Source organism: Marmota monax, unplaced genomic scaffold (assembly GCF_021218885.2).
Source record: "Marmota monax isolate L192 unplaced genomic scaffold, Marmota_monax_Labrador192_F-V1.1 WCK01_AAM20220418_F8-fsc00039, whole genome shotgun sequence".
Taxonomy (NCBI): Eukaryota; Metazoa; Chordata; class Mammalia; order Rodentia; family Sciuridae; genus Marmota; species Marmota monax.
Genome location: NW_026693602.1, coordinates 12,753,836 through 12,765,067, shown reverse-complemented (window position 1 = coordinate 12,765,067; position 11,232 = coordinate 12,753,836). Strand labels below are relative to the sequence as shown.

General features: G+C 36.5%; 1 pseudogene; it reads left to right on the top strand.

The window, feature by feature from the left end:
- The first annotated feature begins 9,441 nt into the window (after window positions 1-9,441).
- LOC124103084 (ADP/ATP translocase 2-like) lies at window positions 9,442-10,374 on the top strand (annotated as a pseudogene).
- The last annotated feature ends 858 nt before the right edge of the window (window positions 10,375-11,232 follow it).

Here is an 11,232-nt window from a genome sequence, read left to right as displayed (position 1 = left end):
ATGATACTACTACACCTGCCAGAATTGCTGGCACTTAAAGTGTGAAGAACAAGTCTTGCCAAGCTGATGGAGAAACTGGAGCATCCATTCATCCTGGCAGAGGTTCAGATTGGCAAAGTCATCTTGGAACAGTGTTGACCGTATTTCTGCATCTAAATTTGCATGTGCTCTTTGACCTAGTGTTTCGGCTCCTGTGTGGGCCCAAGAGGACCATGTCAGAGTCGCTGTGTTTTTCTTGCTCCTCCTCTAGTTCTGGTGGCCCTCTGGTGATGGCGCATTTCCCTTGAACACATAGGACTCATTTTACTCCCCAGAGAGCCCACATTCTTCCTTGAATGTGAATCTGCTTCCCTAAATAAGTATGTCTCTAAAAAAACAATGAAGAAAAAGAAAAAAAAAAGATTTTTAAATCCAGTTTTATTTATGACATCTCAAAGCTGAAAATGATTCAAATGTCTTGCAACAGGAGCGTCAATTATGGTATATTCACACAACAGAATGTAGTACCATGATAAACTAGTGCAATGATGCTAACACAAACATGGGCGAATGTCATGAGCTTAGACAAAAGGAAACTCACTATATGTCTTCAGTCATATGAAGTTCAAGGCTAGGAAAGATTGGCTCTATTTGATGGGCTGCTATTTTCAATTACTAACATTAGGATCCTCAAACCATTTCTCTACCTAGAGTTTTTTTTTTTTTTCTTTTCCTTTCTTTGACTTTCCATTTCCTCTTCTTTTCTTCCCTCCTTTCTCTCTTCTTCTCTGCCTCCTTTCTTCTTGCTACTGTTCTTTCCCTTTTGTAATATCTTTAAATAAACCTTCACTGAATCTCAACTCACAAAATTTGTGTATTCCAGTGGGCTCATTATATTAGATGTGTCACCAAAAAGAAACAGAATCCTAAATTCCTAAATACCACCTAGCCCCAGGCTGCTGGATGGCTTTAAGTAATGACGTGCATAAGGCATTGTGAAACACTATTTAAAGGTCCCTGAAAGCCAGTGAGACTCGTTTCCCTGGTGAACTCGTCTGGGGTGGACAGAAGAGGAACCGTGATGATCACAAGACTGGGCTAGAGGCGTTGGGTCCCACTGCTGCAAGCCACATCCTGATATGGGGAAAAGGTACTGTATATCCTGTGACCTGGGACAAAACTGGCACCCCACCCATCTCCAGACCTTGCCAGCGCAGGGAAGGCTTTGTGGCCATGGAGCAGCAGGGCTCCTGACTTTCTATCACGATTCTGACGATGGGAAGGCTTGGATTCAGAGCAGGGCTCTGCTGTTTGACCTTGAGCAAGTAGTTTAACCTGCTTGACCTTTAATTTCATTTTTTTATGGATTAAGAAATAATATTTATGAAGGACTTCCCTTAGACCAACCATTGTTCCAAGAATTCTATGGATCATAACAAGCAGGACATTATTTTCATTTCCTTATAGATGAGAAAACTAAAACACAGGTTTGGTAAATTGCCCAATGTTACGACCATTTTAAATGACTTAAAAGTCTGCTTTTGAAATCTAGCCTGGGCCTAGACTCTGCATTTTTCATAACTGCTTTGAAATATTACTTTATACTATACTACAATTATGAGAATAACAGCAGTACTTAACTCATAAAATTATTGTAAATATGCATTCAATTAATGTATATAAAGCCTTTAAAACATTACTAGCAGGAAATATGCAACAAGGGTTAGTAATTTTTAAGTTATGATAATAATACCATCATTTTCTAATGAGTTCTAAATGAAACTTACGGATGCATACAAATTACTTGGGACATTCAACATGCTTATATTTTATTATTATTTTATTGCTATGACTATCAGCTCTAAAGAACGGTATTTAAAAATAAGGAAAGGAAATGAACATGAATCAGCTTTGCATTCTGGGTACTACCTAGTAAACTTAAATAATTTCACTAAATATTATAGATCTTGTTACATTTTAAATAAAAAATTCCTAAGTCTGAGGAGATTCAGTTTATTTTTCTTAGATGAAAATATGACAGTGCCAAATTAAGTGAGAATATCATGAGAGAATAAATCAGAAGCATCTGCCGGGAAAATGTCTTTGTTGGTAGATTCTTCAGTATTTTTGGAGGATTGTAAAGCTAAATATTGAACTATAATGTGTGGATTTTTATTTTGAAGTTTTGGACTCATTCAAAGTTAGAAAAATTGACAAGCCACACAAAGCAAAGAAATTAATAATCATTTTTATAATTAAATCTTTCTAAAATTAATTTAAAAAATATATTTCTAGACCTTCCAAAATAATTTAACTATAATTTATTCCATGTCTTCAGCTGTTTACCCCATTGATAAAAGTAAAATGAAAAAGAAACAAAAATGTCTTTCCCTTCAATCTTTTTTAAAATTATTTGTTCTAATTAGTCATACATGACAGTAGAATGCATTTTGACACATTGTACACAAATGGAGCACAACTTCTCCTTCTTCTGGTTGAACTTGGTGTAGAGTCACATGGTAGTGTGTTCATATATGTATATAGGGTAATAATGTTTGTCTCATTCTACCATTTATTCCATCCCCACAGCCCACCCCTCCTCTCACTCCCCTCTACACAAACCAAATTTCCTTCATTCTTCCCTATCCCTCCATTCCACTATGGATCAGCATCAACTTATCAGAGAAAATATTCAGCTTTTGGGTTTTGGGGGATTGGCTTATTTCACTTAGCATGATATTATCTAGATCCATCCATTTACCTGCAAATGCCACAATTTCATTCTTCTTTAAGGCTGAGTAATATTTCATTGTGTATATGTACCACATTTTTTTTTATCCATTTATCAGTTGAAGGACATTTAGTTTGGTTCCATACTTTAGCTGCTGTGCTTGAACTACTATAAACATTGATGTGGCTGTGTCACTATAGTATGCTGATTTCAAGTCCTTTGGGTATAGACCAAGGAGTGGGATAACTGGGCCAAGTGATGGTTCCATTCCATGTTTTCTGAGATATCTCACCATCTCCTTTTAATCTTAATGCCCTGCCTCAGTAAATGTTACCACCACCAATCAGGGCAACCAAACCAGAAATGAGGACACTCTCCCTTCCTTATATCAAAGGTATCTTGCAAAATGCCTAGTTTGGAACTTATACTGGCTACTTCCAAAATGAATGAGTAAATAAGTGAATGGACAGAAAGCTATGCAGAATTTATTATGGATATTAGATGAAAGTAAAGGGGTAGTTTATCATTAAAATAAAATAAAAAAATTCTCCAAGAGTATGTAAATAAATAGATCCACAAGAAGCTACTTTCTTATTCAGGTTAGTAATGAAAGCAGGTGATTGAGTAAAGCAATGGACACTATGTGTACACTACATTCCGGGTCACCTTCTCCTTCTGCCCTTTCTATGTGTCCCCTAACAAAGTACAACAGAGTCATGATGAATGGAGTGACATTCTGACAGATGGACAATAAAACACAAAAGCTAAGAGGAGAAAGGTTGGTGCTCCAGTCAAGCTCAGCCACGCAGCATGCAGCACAGGCACAGGCAGGAGAGGAGAACAGCTTTCTGCCCTGCGCTCCGCCCTGTTCTGTCTGGGAACCGTGCTTATTAAATTATATGTCTCCAGATAACTCTTTGGAAAGCAAAATTTTAGGAGTTTTAACAAAATCCACTCAACCACAATCGACTTTTTGTTGTTGTTGTTTAATTAGAAGGTAATTCTGACACATCTAATCCAAAGCACTCATTAAATACTGGCTATAAAAGCTTTAATGTCAATCATGTAGAAACGACGTGGACGTGAAAGATTCTTTCTAATTGTCATATAAACATTTTAAAGGCATAATTTTATGGCTGAGAAATTCAAATCACGTGAACCAATTTGTACATACATGAACAATTGTAGAAACTACATTAAAAATCAAACATGACCAAAATCCTTCTTGGTAACAGAGTTACTTGCTTACACATAAACTAAACAATTATATACTTGTTTTATTCTATTGCATATTCATTATTTTTCATACATATTCATTTACTGTCATTTTAAACTTTCCATCAAGTTGTATGGTATTTTTCTTTATAATTTAATATAAAATGATTTTTAAAAGATGTATCTAAAGAGAAAAGTGGCTAGCCATATAATTCAAATTTTAATGAATTTTCTTGGCCCTTGTGTAGAAAACATTATGGAGTAGAATAATTTACATTGTCAGGAATACCTTCCTCTCTGTTTTCAGTTTATCAGAACATTTTCAACCCCTTAATCCAATCTTGAATTACTTTCCTAATTAATGTATATAGTTTAAGAAGCTTAAGGTTTTCCATTGGCTATTTCAAACCTACATTTCATGTACTGTGAGGTGATCCATTTACATGAATAGAAAATTAATGTATCAATATTATAAGTCATATATTTGTAAATTTCTATTTACAAATGATTAAAATTCTTTCAAAAAAATTTCAGAACCCTTACTATAGTTCAGATTAAAGAGATAAGACTGAGGATTTTCTGTAGAAAGAGCTCCTCTTTCCAAAAACTGCCTTCCTTCAACTTAATAGTAAATTTCTACTTCTGATTGCTTCTGCTTTTCAAAACAGGAAACAAATGAAGCCTATTATTTTTAATGATTTAGATTGACTCAGCTTTGGAAGCTATTACCTATAATCCAATTAGATGCTTTGAGATGTTATTTTAGCTTTCAGTTATTTCAAAGCATGTTAAAATACAAGATTGCTCTCTTCCTCTTATATTTGGCTTGGGATGCAAAGAGGAGTAAAATTTTGATAAATAGAGATCAGAATGAAATTCTGGTTCTTTTGTAAGAAAGGCATATGTTGCATTTTAGTTTGAGAATTTGGATAATTTTAAACTGTGAAAAACATCAAACATTGAGATATGATTTAGAGCTATGTACAACAGTGCCAACTCTTGTATACAAAACACTTCAAAGCATGTATTCTGTTTTTAAGAAACTTGGCTCATTGAATTCTAGAAATGTGGAAATACCACCACAGTTTTCCAAGATCAGGGATTAATTTAGGTGCTGGTAACATTACTTTTTTAAAAACCATTACCTAATAAGATCATCTGTTTACTATATTTTATTCAAACAAATCAAAATAAAAATGAAATTAAGATCAAACTTAACCTCCCCCAAAAAGGCATTTCAATATGTCTCATAGAAATTCAAGAACCAGCACAGTGAAATTCATAGTGCTACTTAGTTTTCCCCAAATATTGATCTCTGCATCCAAATTCCACATTTAGTGGAAAAACAGAATTTCTAGTAGGTAGCTTTAGTTTCCGACAAACACAGCTCCTGGCTGCCATTTGATTTTATTGCAATCTAGAAAGAAGGTTTCCCGGTTGATTTTTCCATTATCTTTACATTGGCTTCCTGATCTCTCATAGAATTAACACCAAAGATGGGTGAAAAATTGTAGGTGACAGCTTGTGCACAGGAATTGTTAATGGTGTTATTGAACTCTGTCATTCACCTTTTCTTTATTGGCAACTCCCAGGGATTGATTTTGAGGTATATGCCAGTTAGCTGTATTTTCTCTGTGGTGCAGCCTAAAAGAGATGCCAGGCCTGAATCCATAATACTGTTTTTAATGTGGTTTATACAAGACAGTGGGGAGGGAACTAGACATGCCACTTGCTATTATGAGAAAAAAAAATAGCCTGAATGTCATACCCTGCAGTTCAGGGATTATTACCAAATGCTAAGGTTGGATGTCAGGTTCCCAGCAGGAAATGGATTACGTTGTCATGTTGGGAATTCGACAAGAGTTCAGCGAGAGTATTGATGAGATTGCAGCAGAACTTAGCAAAATCAAAGGACATCATGTAGGAGTATGATGCACTGTTGTTATCCTTAAGCCTGAAAAATAAGATAAAGTTAAAGGACTCCAGAGAAGGCACCTTGATGAAGGACTTACCTGTGCTTGAAAAACTCCTGAGAGAAAGGTACGGGTTCATGGAGACTGTGATCCTTTTCCTGTTCCCAATTTCGGGCAGGTTCCTTTAGAAAGAATGCAAACAATAGCTAGACAGCAACGAAGTGTGTTGATGTATTGCCATTGGACATAGGCAGGGCCTGGAAGATTGGAAAAGCTGAGTCATGTAGGGAAATACCTAACTTGATGTGGGTACAGTGGTTTCCTGTGGTGAAAAATTTGGATGGCTAGATAATTTTCCTCTGGAGAAAATTGTTTCTATTCTTTCACTAGTTCACATAACCTCCAATGCAAAGACACTATGTTTTGGTTTCAAAGACAACTTAGACTATATTGTTAATATATGTTAATTAATTTGTCCCTTAAACTTGCTCTGGAGTAGAAGTCCAGTAATGTTGAACTTATTTTACAAATGTTGAAACAAGGTAGCCGAGAACAGGAAGTGACAGAAACTGGAGTTAACCTGATCTTCTACTTTTTAAGTTCAGTGTTATTTCTATTACTTCACAGTTATTGAAAATACTTGAGGTATTGCATTTCTTTCTATAATAAGTAGTAAATGCAGTGCTGATCATAATATCTAAGGTACCTAGTATAAAGTGAGGTAGAATCCTTCATGAGATTGTGTTTAAAAATTAGTGACAGAGAGATGACTTACCATTACGGACTGTCCTTGATAAAAGCTATGTTTTGGTCATGATCCTCACAGCAGAAGTGGTCTAACTATGGCAGCCCCCAGGTGTGTCTCTCAGTGTGACATGGTGGACAGGGTTCTGGGTTCCAGGTGAGCACTTCATCTGGTTGGGACCCTGGTACTAACAAATTAAGAGAGTCTGAGCTTCACAACCTATTGCACTTTCTTCCTGAAAAATCTGGCATGGAGTTTCATCTTCTAAAAATGACCTACCTCAAGCGTTCTTTCGTTTCAGATTGCTTTGCTATTGATTTCATGTAAAGATGGCAAGGGATCCTCGTGTGTTAAGAACAAGTGAAATAAAAGTTAGTCCTAGTCCCTGTAATGAGAATTGGTCCTATAGTAATTAGTTCCTTTGTTTTATATTAATTAAAATGTACACTTTTGTTGGTAGCAGTGATATAAATGACTGCTAATTTAATTTCTATTTTTTTGCTAACTTTATATTTATTTGGAAGAAAAATTATGCAGTAGCAAAGTAAATGTTTCATATTTCACTTCGATGTAAGTAAATACTGTGTATGCAACTCTATTTCTTGGTAATTTAGGATAAATGCATTAGGTTTCACATAGTCAAAAAGATTGGAGTACTATTGCAGAGTGGTCTTGACAGGTTTATTCAAATACTAACTAACATTTATTGTGTTAATTTTAATAAAGCATAGAAGTAGCATTAATAATTTAAAAAATATATTCTATTACTTAAATTAAAGAATTATTTAAGCACTCTTAAATTGTAACAGGGTTTCTAGTAGAGCATTGACCAAGAAATCATTCTCTAAACACTTCTTAAAGAAAAAAAAAATGTTCAGTATCTAACATATTTTTGTGTTAAAAATCACCTTGCAAAATTACTGATTTTCTTAATATGTAAAATTTAGTTGCATGTAAATCTATTAAATATCAAGCATATTGAATTTAGTTTGCATTTTAGATTTCTATCTAGGTCATTCTATAGAGAGTTATTACCCATGTATATATCATCGAGATTTGGGGAGCATCTGACATCAAAAAGGAAAAGTGAGTGAAGTTTCCTGTCGCCTGCAGCATGTGGGACATCCTGAAGGAGGGAGAAGGAGCTCTCCTGTCTGGTCACCCTGACCATTTCTCAATTGATTGTTATGTTTGCAGAAGAATCTCATCTATATGGTCTCATCTATGTGGTTGCTACCCTGTTCACCACTGAACAAAACTTTGCCCCAATACCCTGGCTCCATCTCTATCTTCCCCTTTCTGCTCTATTCCCCTACTGGAGGTGGGGTAAAACATCAGGGGACTTTCATACCTGTGTCCGAATCAAGCTTAATGAAATTCCATGGGGACATGGAGTTTTGTCAAAGTTGCAGTACTTGGAACAGTTTCCCACGCTGATTGAACATTTTTTATGTGAATGTGTCTGTCTTTTCTTTTTTTTTTTTTTAAGTCTCTGCAAAGATACTTTCTTTTGCATTGTCTTATGCTTGAGTGTTTAGAAAAATACTAACCTAAACTAAAACTAAGTACTAAACTAAACTAAAAATCTAACTCTAAGTTTAACTCTCTTAAATTGACCAGAAATAAATTTTCCTGAGAATATTTAAGATTATGGATATATAGACTAACAATAAACCTGTAACAATATTTCTGTTTTTAAAAACATAGGTCCTGTAATTTCACAAATTCCATTGTAGTTCTGAGGAGACAATTATCTTTTTCTAACATCCTTTTGAAATTCTCTAAACTCAAAGTGCATGCTTAATCCATCCATGCCTTGAGTTTACAGATAGAATACTTGCTACAGCATTTTTTTTTCATAGATTTCAACCCTTGCAATTAAAAAGAAAACCCACCTAGGAAGAAACCTAAATCATTTGATTTATTTAACTCTGAATTTCGGTTCTTTATAATTGTAAATCAGACACTTATTGTCACTTTAATGTAGAAAGTGTTCTTTTGTGTTCATAATATAGATCAAGATGTGGTTTAAGTCAAATCTGTCAAGGTAACTCCTTTCTAAATTATGAGAAGAGAGTTGGCTGGAGTCCAAAATTAACGAGAGTCATATTTTATAATAAAAAGCAATATGTTAGTAATAGAAATGTTGCTACTTCTCACAGTCACCACTAGAACAAATTTTTGTCAGTTTTCACGGCTAATGTAGTTTTTTGTCAAGTCATAAGCACGTTAAAAAAAGTCTCTACTTAATATCGTGGAAGACAGAAATTCTAATTTTCCAAAGGAAGCAGTGAAAATAGAGATCTTAGCCTGGAGGAATAGATATAAGACGCCTGACTATCAAAGGAATCCCATTTTGAAAAGAAAGACCATCAGAAAGTAGAGTAGTGTGAATATGAAATTGAACGAACCTTCAAATTGAACAAACCTTCAAATTGAACATAAAGGGGTGTCATAATGTCCGTCCTTTTCTTCTTCCCCACATTTTATAAAGGGATCTTTCAACTGATCAAATGTCAAAAGATGACAAGAGGTAATTTATATTGTTCACATCTACTATTTAATGACTCCGCTGAGAAATGAAAGCTAATTTCTCCTGTGTTTGCATACACTGCCGACTTGTCTCATGTTGCATGTAGCCTTTGGAAGGCTATTTGTCTGTCATTATGTGAAGTTAGATATTGACGTGCAAGTATAGCAAAAGTTTCAGGAAGTCTAGTTGCTTAAGCTTTTAAATTCATGGCTTTCAGTGTGTGAAACTTATACATATTAAAAAATACTGTTGTGAGAGGCTGGGAGTCAAGGCTGGTTCCTAGCCCAGTCCTGTCTTCCAGTTGCCTGCCTTGTCTTCTTCCAACATGACAGATGCTGCTGCATCCTTCACCAAGGACATCCCGGCTGATGGAGTGGCTGCAGCCATCTCCAAGACCATGGTAGCACCCATTGAGCAGGTCAATCTGCAACTTTAGGTGCAGCCCAGCAAGTAAGTCATGCAGACAGGCAACATAGGGCCATTATAGGTTGCTTGTCCCCAAGGACCAGGGAGTCTGTCCTTCTGGCGTGGTAATCTGGACAATGTCATCAGATACTTCCCCACCCAGGCTCTTAACTTCATTTTCAAAGATGAAAACTAGCAGCTCTTCCTAGGCGGTATGAGCAAGAGGTGCTACCTTGCAGGGAACCTCCCATCATGTGGTGCCTCTGGGGACACATCCTTGTGTTCTATGTATCCTCTTGATTTTTCAAAACCTGTGTAGCAGCTCCTGTGGGGGAAATCAGAGCTGAAAGGGATTTCAATAGGCCTCGGTGACTGCCTGGTGGAGATCCACAGATCTCTGAGATGAAGGGCCTGTACCAAGGCTTTCCTGTGTCTGTGCAGGGCATTTTCACCTGCCAAGCTATCTACTTTGGTGTCCTTGACACCATAGATCCCAGGGTGCTCACATCTTCTTCAGCTGGGGGATCACACAGCTGCGTTGGCTTCCTTTCCATTTGATATCATTCACCTTTGCATGATGTAGTCAGGGCGAAAAGGAACTGACCCCAGGTACACAGACCCTTGAGTGTGGAGGAAGATTGCTCCTGGTGAAGGAAGCAAAGCTTTTCTCCAGGGTGCACGGTCGAGAGTTCTCAGGCATGAGTGGTGCTTTTGTGCTTTTCTCGTATATGAAATCGACAAGTTTACACAAGTTATTTCCAAAGCCTTTGTCCCTGTGGGCAGCCATGATGTATATTATATAGCATATCTTCAGTATTCTGGACAGAATCCTGGCTGCCTGTTCACTGGTTGAAAAGGGGGAGGAGTATTCATCTGGCCAATTCTTTTAAAGATATTTCTATGATAATGAAGATACTGATGGCACTCAAATATATTCTTTATTTCAGTAACTACTGATAAATAACAAATTCAAAGAAATAAAAGTATCTGAACACAAACAAAAAAATACTATTGTGAACAATTGCCGCAGTCTGGCTGGGCACAAATCACAAGCCACTGAAGCAGGAACAAACTTTATTTCTGAACTCCACCAGCACACTCCACACACGCTCCCCGGGAATTCTCCCGAATGCCACATGGCTCCTCCAGGAACCAGGAACCAGCAACCAGAAATATCCCTCCTCCGGCACTTCCTCAACCAATGGGAACTCTCCGGGAATCCCCGCGAGAACTCCAAAGTAGCAGGCCTAGGTGGACAGTAATGGCTCGCCTCTCAAACAATACTGTTGGCAAAATGCCAGGGGCCATTCCAACTCAGCTGTGGCTCTCAGCAAACAATGAAAGGTCAAGTAGGGGAATCCACTTTAAAAATTAGGGATCACACTAAAAACCATCTTCCTAGAAAAGTAAGTTAGTATTATTTGTGAATTTTATGAGAAAGAAAGGCTAATTCAACTTACAACTTTAACTTGCAGAAACTCAGTTGATTTTCAAATTTAAAGTAACATGTGAGCTATCATTTGCCTAAAATGGGTTTTCAAAGAGATTTGATATTTCAAAGACATTCATGCAGCTTTTAATATCTTGTTTAAATTATGCAAATCCACCAAGCTCCCATTGTTGTGCTTGTCTTCATGGTGTCCTCCTTAGGAGGCTGCCAGCCGGGGAAACGAACGGTATCTTTGATGTGTGTCTTTCTTCTAGAATTATC